The sequence below is a fragment of the Dioscorea cayenensis genome, chromosome 19, assembly GCF_009730915.1.
Source record: "Dioscorea cayenensis subsp. rotundata cultivar TDr96_F1 chromosome 19, TDr96_F1_v2_PseudoChromosome.rev07_lg8_w22 25.fasta, whole genome shotgun sequence".
NCBI classification, from domain to species: domain Eukaryota; kingdom Viridiplantae; phylum Streptophyta; class Magnoliopsida; order Dioscoreales; family Dioscoreaceae; genus Dioscorea; species Dioscorea cayenensis.
The window spans coordinates 2861295-2873321 of NC_052489.1; the positions used below are offsets into that span (position 1 = coordinate 2861295).

Here is a 12027-nt window from a genome sequence, read left to right on the forward strand (position 1 = left end):
TGTCGCGGCCCAATCCCCGCTCGCCAGATCCGGTGTGCCGACAAACGACCACGCACCTACAAGGCTGAGACCCAGTAGGCGTGTAAGGCCTCAAAACCTGATTCTCAAAGCAGTGAGCTATTGAACCCCTGATCTAAAAAAAACAGATTATGAGCTTCACAGCCCAATAAGTACCCACTAAACATATCGGGATCATAAAAGTTTCAAAATTTCAAAAGTCAAACAAAATGTAATAAAATACAAGTTTATCAGAATCAAATTCAGAAGTCAAAGTTTTTTTTTCCAATAAAACATAACTGATCAAAAAGTCAAGCATATATGTCCCACAAACAACTATTGACAAAACGAAATAACAAAATTTATATATTTACCCTCTGTGACCCGAGCCAGAATATCAGAGCTCATTTGTTTAGTCTCGGTGACCCGAGTCAAAATTATCAGAGGCCGTTATTCTTCACCGACGGAAAGCGGTGGGAAACTATAGTTTCTCTTCAGAGTACATATCGACATTGTCAATGTTTAACCCCCAGTGACAGGGTTAGCGCATAGTTGATTGGGGATTAGTTTCTATGTCAAAATACTTCATGTACACAAAAACAATAAACTATCAAAATTCAGATTGGGAAAATACGAATAATTTGCCAGGTAAAATTTTTAGCAGTCGCATGATCCCATTTTATCATATCAAAATAAATGAGTTATTTGAATCCAACCATGAACAGATAATTTTAACAAAATAATAATAATAATTAATCAGATATTAACTTAAAAATATCTGAAATTCCGAATTTAAATAATACGTATTTATATAAACTATCTAAAACTCTAGAAATTAAATAATCCGAATTTAAATAAATATTTAAACCTTTAAGATAATTTTAATCCAAAATAAAATATCATTAACTCCAAATTTCAAATAATTTAAAATAATTCCGAAAATAATAATAAATAATAATTCAAAATATAAATCAAAATAATCAGTATTTTTATAAAAAAATTACATAAGTTCATAAAACTAGAATTTTCGAGTCTATACATATAATAGTATTTATATGTGGGATACTTACCATATTAACGCCCAAAAATACTCCCAAAACTTACATGAATTCACGGCTTTTGGCATGTCCTATATTTGGCAAGAAATTCTATTAGTTTCAAAACAATATCAGATGATGCTACAAAGCTTAAGAGGCTAATAAGCAATAGAATTACAAAATGAGGTTTTTAGAAGGGTACAGATGCAATTCAAGCTATTAATCTAGACTCCCAAATATTGATTCTTGCGAGAGTACAACAACAATTATCTGCTTTAAAGGGCAAATGAACAATTCCATTGCGACCAATGAGCACTAAACCCCTCAAACTTTACATATACTATTTCAAGATTCTAAGAAAAGTAGACACCAAAGACTATGACATATCCGAAATTCATGTTATTTGGAGTACTACTTAAATTATAGCATTCCTTTGATTCTCCAGCTATTTTTGCAAACTTATAATTTAGACATATACTTTCAAACCATACATATCTCTCAAACTACAACTCCAAACGTAATGAAATTTTAGTGACGATTAGATAACTCAAAAATGAACAACTTTCCTATTTTGCACCTTATCCAATTCAATTTCCAAGATCATAAAAAATTGCCATAACTCTTCAAGTTCTACACAGAAATATCATATAAGACAATTATACTTATAGGGCTATATCTCACAAACTATAGATGAATAAAATCTGAAAAGATAAAATAACTCAAAAACCCTTAACGGTCTGCACAGAAATTCTACCCGAGGCACCTACATTCAAAGGCTATATCTTACAGAATATAATCGCAAAAATTCTAAAATTTGGCAGGTACTTAGCCAACGTCGAACTCTACAAGTTTCTTATTTTACTCTCCTCCAAATTCTGCCTTTAAGATCCCTAAAATTGAAAAGGAGTTTCTACCATTATCAAAAATAAAATCTGAAACTTATCAAATTAATCCCAAACTCCTCAAACAAGAAGATAACCTAACCCATCAATCACTTACATCCGTCATCAAGATCTAGAAAACAACAATAACAATTCTACATTTTGGTCAAAGATCCGAGGAAGAGGAAGCTTACCTCAACAATAATACTAAATCAATAATGGAAACTATAGTTTCTCTTCAGAGTACATATCGACATTGTCAATGTTTAACCCCCAGTGACAGGGTTAGCGCATAGTTGATTGGGGATTAGTTTCTATGTCAAAATACTTCATGTACACAAAAACAATAAACTATCAAAATTCAGATTGGGAAAATACGAATAATTTGCCAGGTAAAATTTTTAGCAGTCGCATGATCCCATTTTATCATATCAAAATAAATGAGTTATTTGAATCCAACCATGAACAGATAATTTTAACAAAATAATAATAATAATTAATCAGATATTAACTTAAAAATATCTGAAATTCCGAATTTAAATAATACGTATTTATATAAACTATCTAAAACTCTAGAAATTAAATAATCCGAATTTAAATAAATATTTAAACCTTTAAGATAATTTTAATCCAAAATAAAATATCATTAACTCCAAATTTCAAATAATTTAAAATAATTCCGAAAATAATAATAAATAATAATTCAAAATATAAATCAAAATAATCAGTATTTTTATAAAAAAATTACATAAGTTCATAAAACTAGAATTTTCGAGTCTATACATATAATAGTATTTATATGTGGGATACTTACCATATTAACGCCCAAAAATACTCCCAAAACTTACATGAATTCACGGCTTTTGGCATGTCCTATATTTGGCAAGAAATTCTATTAGTTTCAAAACAATATCAGATGATGCTACAAAGCTTAAGAGGCTAATAAGCAATAGAATTACAAAATGAGGTTTTTAGAAGGGTACAGATGCAAAAAAAAAAAAAATTCAAGCTATTAATCTAGACTCCCAAATATTGATTCTTGCGAGTACAACAACAATTATCCGCTTTTAAAGGGCAAATGAACAATTCCATTGCGACCAATGAGCACTAAACCCCTCAAACTTTACATATACTATTTCAAGATTCTAAGAAAAGTAGACACCAAAGACTATGACATATCCGAAATTCATGTTATTTGGAGTACTACTTAAATTATAGCATTCCTTTGATTCTCCAGCTATTTTTGCAAACTTATAATTTAGACATATACTTTCAAACCATACATATCTCTCAAACTACAACTCCAAACGTAATGAAATTTTAGTGACGATTAGATAACTCAAAAATGAACAACTTTCCTATTTTGCACCTTATCCAATTCAATTTCCAAGATCATAAAAAATTGCCATAACTCTTCAAGTTCTACACAGAAATATCATATAAGACAATTATACTTATAGGGCTATATCTCACAAACTATAGATGAATAAAATCTGAAAAGATAAAATAACTCAAAAACCCTTAACGGTCTGCACAGAAATTCTACCCGAGGCACCTACATTCAAAGGCTATATCTTACAGAATATAATCGCAAAAATTCTAAAATTTGGCAGGTACTTAGCCAACGTCGAACTCTACAAGTTTCTTATTTTACTCTCCTCCAAATTCTGCCTTTAAGATCCCTAAAATTGAAAAGGAGTTTCTACCATTATCAAAAATAAAATCTGAAACTTATCAAATTAATCCCAAACTCCTCAAACAAGAAGATAACCTAACCCATCAATCACTTACATCCGTCATCAAGATCTAGAAAACAACAATAACAATTCTACATTTTGGTCAAAGATCCGAGGAAGAGGAAGCTTACCTCAACAATAATACTAAATCAATAATGGAAACTATAGTTTCTCTTCAGAGTACATATCGACATTGTCAATGTTTAACCCCCAGTGACAGGGTTAGCGCATAGTTGATTGGGGATTAGTTTCTATGTCAAAATACTTCATGTACACAAAAACAATAAACTATCAAAATTCAGATTGGGAAAATACGAATAATTTGCCAGGTAAAATTTTTAGCAGTCGCATGATCCCATTTTATCATATCAAAATAAATGAGTTATTTGAATCCAACCATGAACAGATAATTTTAACAAAATAATAATAATAATTAATCAGATATTAACTTAAAAATATCCGAAAATTCGAATTTAAATAATACGTATTTATATAAACTATCTAAAACTCTAGAAATTAAATAATCCGAATTTAAATAAATATTTAAACCTTTAAGATAATTTTAATCCAAAATAAAATATCATTAACTCCAAATTTCAAATAATTTAAAATAATTCCGAAAATAATAATAAATAATAATTCAAAATATAAATCAAAATAATCAGTATTTTTATAAAAAAATTACATAAGTTCATAAAACTAGAATTTTCGAGTCTATACATATAATAGTATTTATATGTGGGATACTTACCATATTAACGCCCAAAAATACTCCCAAAACTTACATGAATTCACGGCTTTTGGCATGTCCTATATTTGGCAAGAAATTCTATTAGTTTCAAAACAATATCAGATGATGCTACAAAGCTTAAGAGGCTAATAAGCAATAGAATTACAAAATGAGGTTTTTAGAAGGGTACAGATGCAAAAAAAAAAAAAATTCAAGCTATTAATCTAGACTCCCAAATATTGATTCTTGCGAGAGTACAACAACAATTATCTGCTTTAAAGGGCAAATGAACAATTCCATTGCGACCAATGAGCACTAAACCCCTCAAACTTTACATATACTATTTCAAGATTCTAAGAAAAGTAGACACCAAAGACTATGACATATCCGAAATTCATGTTATTTGAGTACTACTTAAATTATAACATTCCTTTGATTCTCCAAATTTATTTTTGCAAAACTTATAATTTAGACATATACTTTCAAACCATACATATCTCTCAAACTACAACTCCAAACGTAATGAAATTTTTAGTGACGATTAGATAACTCAAAAATGAACAACTTTCCTATTTTTGCACCTTATCCAATTCAATTTCCAAGATCATAAAAAAATTGCCATAACTCTTCAAGTTCTACGACGTAAATATCATATAAGAACAATTATACTTATAGGGCTATATCTCACAAACTATAGATGAATAAAATCTGAAAAGATAAAATAACTCAAAAACCCTTAACGTGCTGCACGATGAAATTCTACCCGAGGCACCTACATTCAAAGGCTATATCTTACAGAATATAATCGCAAAAATTCTAAAATTTGGCAGGTACTTAGCCAACGTCGAACTCTACAAGTTTCTTATTTTACTCTCCTCCAAATTCTGCCTTTAAGATCCCTAAAATTGAAAAGGAGTTTCTACCATTATCAAAAATAAAATCTGAAACTTATCAAATTAATCCCAAACTCCTCAAACAAGAAGATAACCTAACCCATCAATCACTTACATCCGTCATCAAGATCTAGAAAACAACAATAACAATTCTACATTTTGGTCAAAGATCCGAGGAAGAGGAAGCTTACCTCAACAATAATACTAAATCAATAATGGAAACTATAGTTTCTCTTCAGAGTACATATCGACATTGTCAATGTTTAACCCCCAGTGACAGGGTTAGCGCATAGTTGATTGGGGATTAGTTTCTATGTCAAAATACTTCATGTACACAAAAACAATAAACTATCAAAATTCAGATTGGGAAAAATACTGAATAATTTGCCGGTAAAAATTTTTTTAGCGATCGCATGATCCCATTTTTATCATATCAAAAATAAATGAGTTATTTGAATCCAACCATGACATGATAATTTTAACAAAATAATAATAATAATTAATCGGATATTAACTTAAAAATATCAAAAATTCAATTTAAATAATACGTATTTATATAAACTATCTAAAACTCTAGAAATTAAATAATCCGAATTTAAATAAATATTTAAACCTTTAAGATAATTTTAATCCAAAATAAAATATCATTAACTCCAAATTTCAAATAATTTAAAAATAATTCGAAAAATAATAATAAATAATAATTCAAAATATAAATCAAAAATAATCAGTATTTTTATAAAAAAATTACATAAGTTCATAAAACTAGAATTTTCGAGTCTATACATATAATAGTATTTATATGTGGGATACTTACCATATTAACGCTTTCAAAAATACTCCCAAAACTTACATGAATTCACGGCTTTTTGGCATGTCCTATATTTGGCAAGAAATTCTATTAGTTTCAAAACAATATCGGATGATGCTACAAAGCTTAAGAGGCTAATAAGCAATAGAATTACAAAATGAGGGTTTTTTTAGAAGAGTACAGATGCATTCAAGCTATTAATCTAGACTCCCAAATATTGATTCTTGCGAGAGTACAACAACAATTATCTCGCTTTAAAGGGCAAATGAACAATTCCATTGCGACCAATGAGCACTAAACCCCTCAAACTTTACATATACTATTTCAAGATTCTAAGAAAAGTAGACACCAAAGACTATGACATATCCGAAATTCATGTTATTTGGAGTACTACTTAAATTATAGCATTCCTTTGATTCTCCAAATTATTTTTTTGCAAACTTATAATTTAGACATATACTTTCAAACCATACATATCTCTCAAACTACAACTCAAACGTAATGAAATTTTTAGTGACGATTAGATAACTCAAAAAAATGAACAACTTTCCTATTTTGCACCTTATCCAATTCAATTTCCAAGATCATAAAAAATTGCCATAACTCTTCAAGTTCTACACAGAAATATCATATAAGACAATTATACTTATAGGGCTATATCTCACAAACTATAGATGAATAAAATCTGAAAAGATAAAATAACTCAAAAACCCTTAACGGTCTGCACAGAAATTCTACCCGAGGCACCTACATTCAAAGGCTATATCTTACAGAATATAATCGCAAAAATTCTAAAATTTGGCAGGTACTTAGCCAACGTCGAACTCTACAAGTTTCTTATTTTACTCTCCTCCAAATTCTGTCTTTAAGATCCCTAAAATTGAAAAGGAGTTTCTACCATTATCAAAAATAAAATCTGAAACTTATCAAATTAATCCCAAACTCCTCAAACAAGAAGATAACCTAACCCATCAATCACTTACATCCGTCATCAAGATCTAGAAAACAACAATAACAATTCTACATTTTGGTCAAAGATCCGAGGAAGAGGAAGCTTACCTCAACAATAATACTAAATCAATAATGGATGACGAGACAATTCTCCCATCCTCGCCGCCGACTCCACTCGCAAACAGGCAGAGAAAGATAAGACTAGGTCTTTCTCTTTTCCTAATGGCGATCTAAATCAGAAGGAGGCGAAGAGGTGTTTAGGGTTTTGAAACTGAAAACACAATCAACGGCTAGGATTAAAAAAATAATATCAATGGCTAGGATTAAAAATAATATAAATGGCTAGGATTTAATTAAGGAGTGGGGCTCACAGAAGCGTCGAGAGTTTCCTCTCCGCTGGGGCTTAGTTATGATTAGGGATCTTTCACCTACACTCAAGGGTTTTTTCTAGATTTGGGATTAGGGTTTATCACTTAGAATCCCTATGGCTATATGCAGTCATATATGGTGTAAGGTGTCGAGAGTCTTCTATCCGCTGGGATCTCATAGGGGACTAGTCATGGTTGACGTTAGATTTGGGACCTTCTGTTTTTATATTTCCACAACTCATTGAATCTCAATTAGGGAAGCATAATCTTAGCTTATTTACTTTTCTTTATACTTTGATAACAACATAAGCATAGAATGAATACAAAATGAAATGAAATAAAATAAAGCTAATGCCCAGCGGCCTTCAGTTGTACAAAATCTGTCGATGGATGCGAGGAATGAGCAGGAGTGGATGCAGGAGGAGCGGGAATTGGAGGACGAACCAGTCGCGAAAGAAAATCCAGTGCACGACCAAGGTTGGCCTCGATCCGTGTCTGGGTAGCAATAATGGTCTGCTGGCCCTCCTACAGCTGAACCACAGCAGCCCTCAGCTCCTGAATCTCTAATCATCGTCGAGTGTGAGTCACTGCTGTTGTCGGCTTGGTTGGCTTAGTAGCTGACGGCAGGGATGACTCACAACCAGACTCATTATCCGACTCATCATCCTCATCCTCACCCCCTGGCGGTAGCTGCTCCGTAGTCGGGGTAAGGATGAAATGACCGTCACGACACACCACCATCCGCATCAGCTGTAAAGTATCAATTACAAGAGAAGATGTGACGCTAACCACGTCATGCCCCTGGAATCGATTGATCATGTCCATACCTCGGATGAGTCATGTAATGTATGGGCCTGTAAAGATCTCACCAAGGCGTATGTACTGACCCTAGTGTGTGATGAAGTTTGCCAGCACGTAGCCAAGGTAGATGGGACTGTGCTTTACAAGGCTTAAGAGAAATAGGAGCTCATGTAGCCCTACCACTCTAGTGCTATTAGCATTACCTGCAAAAGAGCGAACCATGATAGCATGGGCGTACCTGTGAGCTAAGCGAGTGAGGAAGAAGGCCTTCGTGAGGCCCGGCTCGTAGCTTCGCTCACTGCTCAGGTGCTGCCAAACTTCCTTAATGGTGACACCAGGAGAAAATTCGATCAGCAACTACTCATTCTGTGGGGTGCTGGTGAAACCCGTGTCATATAGCCCTAATAGTAGAGTAAACTCTATAAAAGAAAGCTGTCGTTGCTCCCTAAACAGCTGAAATCTGATGGAGCCGGTTCTATTAAACACTACGAAGCCTTTATCCACCTCAAAAGTGGCCAAAACCACGAGTGTGCTATCTCTATATGTCTGCTCCTTGTAGGAGAAAAGCCGGCTCCAGCTACCCAACTGGAACATCCCCCGAACCTCCTTCTCTAGGCCTAACTACACAAAAACTGTGCCAATCCACTGTACGGGATGGGCCAAACCGTTTTGTCTTCAAGTGGGCAAACTGCTATTAGAAGCGAGCCTCAGAAAATGCAGCGCTGAATTGATAATAAGAATAGACGTCTCCTTCATGGCGGCCGGAGTTGAGGTGGAAGCCTCAGTCCGACCCCGCTTGGTCAGCCTAACAGCTGTCCTCTTTGCTCTAACCATCCTGCATAAGAAAAATACAAAGTTTAGAATGCAAAAACATGAAATTCAAATAAAATAAGCATGCTTATGACCTGCTTACGGGAAGGCTTATGGACATAAGCCTTGGGGAAAGTCACCTTTACGGCAACCTTACGGTCGTAAGGAACGGGCTGAAGCCGTAAGGACCCCTCATTTATAATAAATCTTGAAAATTTACAAATTTTTACTATAAACTATCATTTAAGCATTGCCAAGCAACATAAATTTGTTTTCGTGCAACAATTAAGATGAATGACTCAAGAATTATGAAAAATAACAATTACCTTCCTAATTAAGAGGAAAATAAAAGAAATGGCCAGTGAGGAGCTTCAAAGTGGTCCAAACTTGTTCAAAAACACTCAAAGCCAAAGTGGAAGACGAGGAAAAGAAAATAGGTGGAGAAGGAAGTAGCGGCGACCTCAATCTGGTGAAAAAAAATTAGAAATGAAGATTAAAGGTCACCAACAGCACTAAAACCGTAGTTGCTTATGGCCGACTTACAGGCGTAAGGCTCGACTATAAGTTTCTCTAAATGAACAATTACAGGGTGCGTACGGCCGTAAGGCCTGCCTGATAAGGGTACATCTCTTTGATTACCTAGGTTACAACTGTATGAGACTTAGCACTGTAGTCTGTAGGATCTTTGTCTTGTTCTGGTTTTAAAGTATACCCGTAAGGTGCTCTGTACGACCCTTTCGACCTTACTTTTTGGGCGTAAGGCACCCATAAGGAACCTATGAATTATGCTTACCAAGACTGCCATAAATGCACTCGTAAGACTCTATGAATTCCCTTGCGAGGTGGCTTATGGGCGTAAGATGCAATTAAAACTCTCTGTTTAAGGCTTACGGCCGGGTTTATGGGCGTAAGTTGCCCATAAGAGTCATGGAAAATTGAGCAGAGTTTTTCCTATTTCCTGCAATTAAACATAAATACATATAAGACTTGAGAAATACAAAATGAGTGTCCAAGGTCACAAGGATCCGACCAACACATGAGAATTTACAAGCTTGACGTAACTGAAACACTCATGTCGTGGAGGCTCAAAGTAAAAGCATTTCTCATCACCAAAATCATTGTCTTCGAAATAATGCCTAAGTGCAAGGTTGGAGAAAATAGGGAACTTACCAATTCTTTTTGCTTGTGTTTTCCTTAGTCATGGTTGGTGTAAGTAAAGGGGCGGTCTCTGCAATAGGAGGATTGTCCAATGACTCCTCAAAAGGCTCCTTGTATAAGATTTCCTGACACATTTATCAACAATCGAATCAATCTTATCAAGAAAATAACAAGTATCATTAAAAGTAGGAGGATGTTTCATTGCATCGGGTAAAGCAAACATGACTTCCACATCCCTAACCCTAAGTGTTATTCTAGCATTACTGACATCAATGAGGGCTTGGGAGGTGGCTAGGAATGACCTACTAAGAATGAGGGGCACTTTAACATCCTCAACTACATCAAGAATCATAAAATCTACTGGAGAAAATATATTTGCCAACCTTAACCAAAACATTTTCTATGATTCCCCTAGGATGCCTAGTGGAGCGGTCAGCTAGTGGCAATGTCATCCTGGTTGGTTTAAGGTCACAAAGTCCAAGCCTCTTAAACATGGTGGCATCACATCAGTACTAGCACTTAGATTCGCTAGGGCTTTTTTATTAACAAATTGACCTATGTTATAAGGTACAGTAAAACCACATGGATCTTTCTATTTCCTCTGTAGTTAGTTCTGAAGTAACACCGAGCTCCCTTCACTCAATGTGACCATTGATAAATCTTCAAACTTTTGCTTATTTGTTAGTAGGTTCTTGAGAAACTTTCCGTACTTTGGCATTTGAGATAAGGCTTCAACAAATGGTACATTGACGTGCAATTGCTTCAAAAAGTCCAAAAGTCTCTTAAATTGTTCGTCTGTGCAATCATTCTTCAATCTTGATAGGTGAGGCAGATGGGGAACATACTCCTTCACCGGTGGTGATGTTCTCTTCTCAATATTTGGAGTAGGCTCCCTTTCCCTTGTCAGACTTTCAATAGCCTCAATTTCTGGCTCCCTTTTCTTCACTATCAACTTTTCACTACCCGTACCCACCTCTTTACCATTCTGAAGAGTAAGTGCCTTGAGATGCTCATAGGGATTGGCTTCAGTATTACTCGGTAAAATTCCTTAAGGTATTTCAGAAAACAATTTGGCAATCTGTCCCACCTAGTTCTCCAAATTCTGAAGATAAGCTTGCTAGTTTCTCATCGACACTTCTACGCTCCGGTTGTCTGACAGCTAAAACTTAATATCTATACTCTGAATAAACTGGGTGAGCACTTTCTCAAATTCAGGTCTCTTATCATTCTGTTGGTGAGGGGAAACACTAGCGGGGCTTCTTCTGTTGTCCTTGATTTTGCCGAGAGTAATTGGGGTGATTTCGACATCCTGGGTTATATGTGCCACTAACTTCAATCATGCCCATTGTCTTTACTACAGATTTGCCTCTTAAATTCCATTGATAATTGTTCATGCCTATTTCTTTAATCAACTTCTTGGCGGCTTGCGGGATCTTATTGCCAAGTGATCCTTTTGCTGCTGAATCAATAATCTGCCTGGTACTCTAATTGAAACCTTGATGAAAAATCTGAACTTCCATCCATTCATCGAGGTTATGATGCGGGCATTTCCTTAACAAGTCTTTTAATCTCTCCCACGCCTCAAATAATGATTTAGTGTCCAACTATGCATAACTTGTAGTCTCTTGACGTAGCTTAGTTGTTCTTCCTATAATGAAATAACGGGCCAAGAACTCTTCGACAAGTTGTTCCCAAGTCGTGATAGATACTCTAGGAAGAGCCTGAATCCACTGTTTAGCTTTTTCTTTCAATAAAAATGGGAGTAAAAGAAGTTTGATGGCATTTTCAGAAACATTTTTAATCTTAAACATGTCGCATACTTCAAGGAAACCCCCAATATAACTGTTATGATCC

General features: G+C 34.4%; 1 non-coding gene across 1 annotated transcript; it reads left to right on the forward strand.

The window, feature by feature from the left end:
• Positions 1-11703: 11703 nt before the first annotated feature.
• Positions 11704-11810, forward strand: LOC120250919. The gene has a single exon (XR_005533249.1). It is a non-coding gene; the product is annotated as a small nucleolar RNA R71 (small nucleolar RNA).
• The last annotated feature ends 217 nt before the right edge of the window (positions 11811-12027 follow it).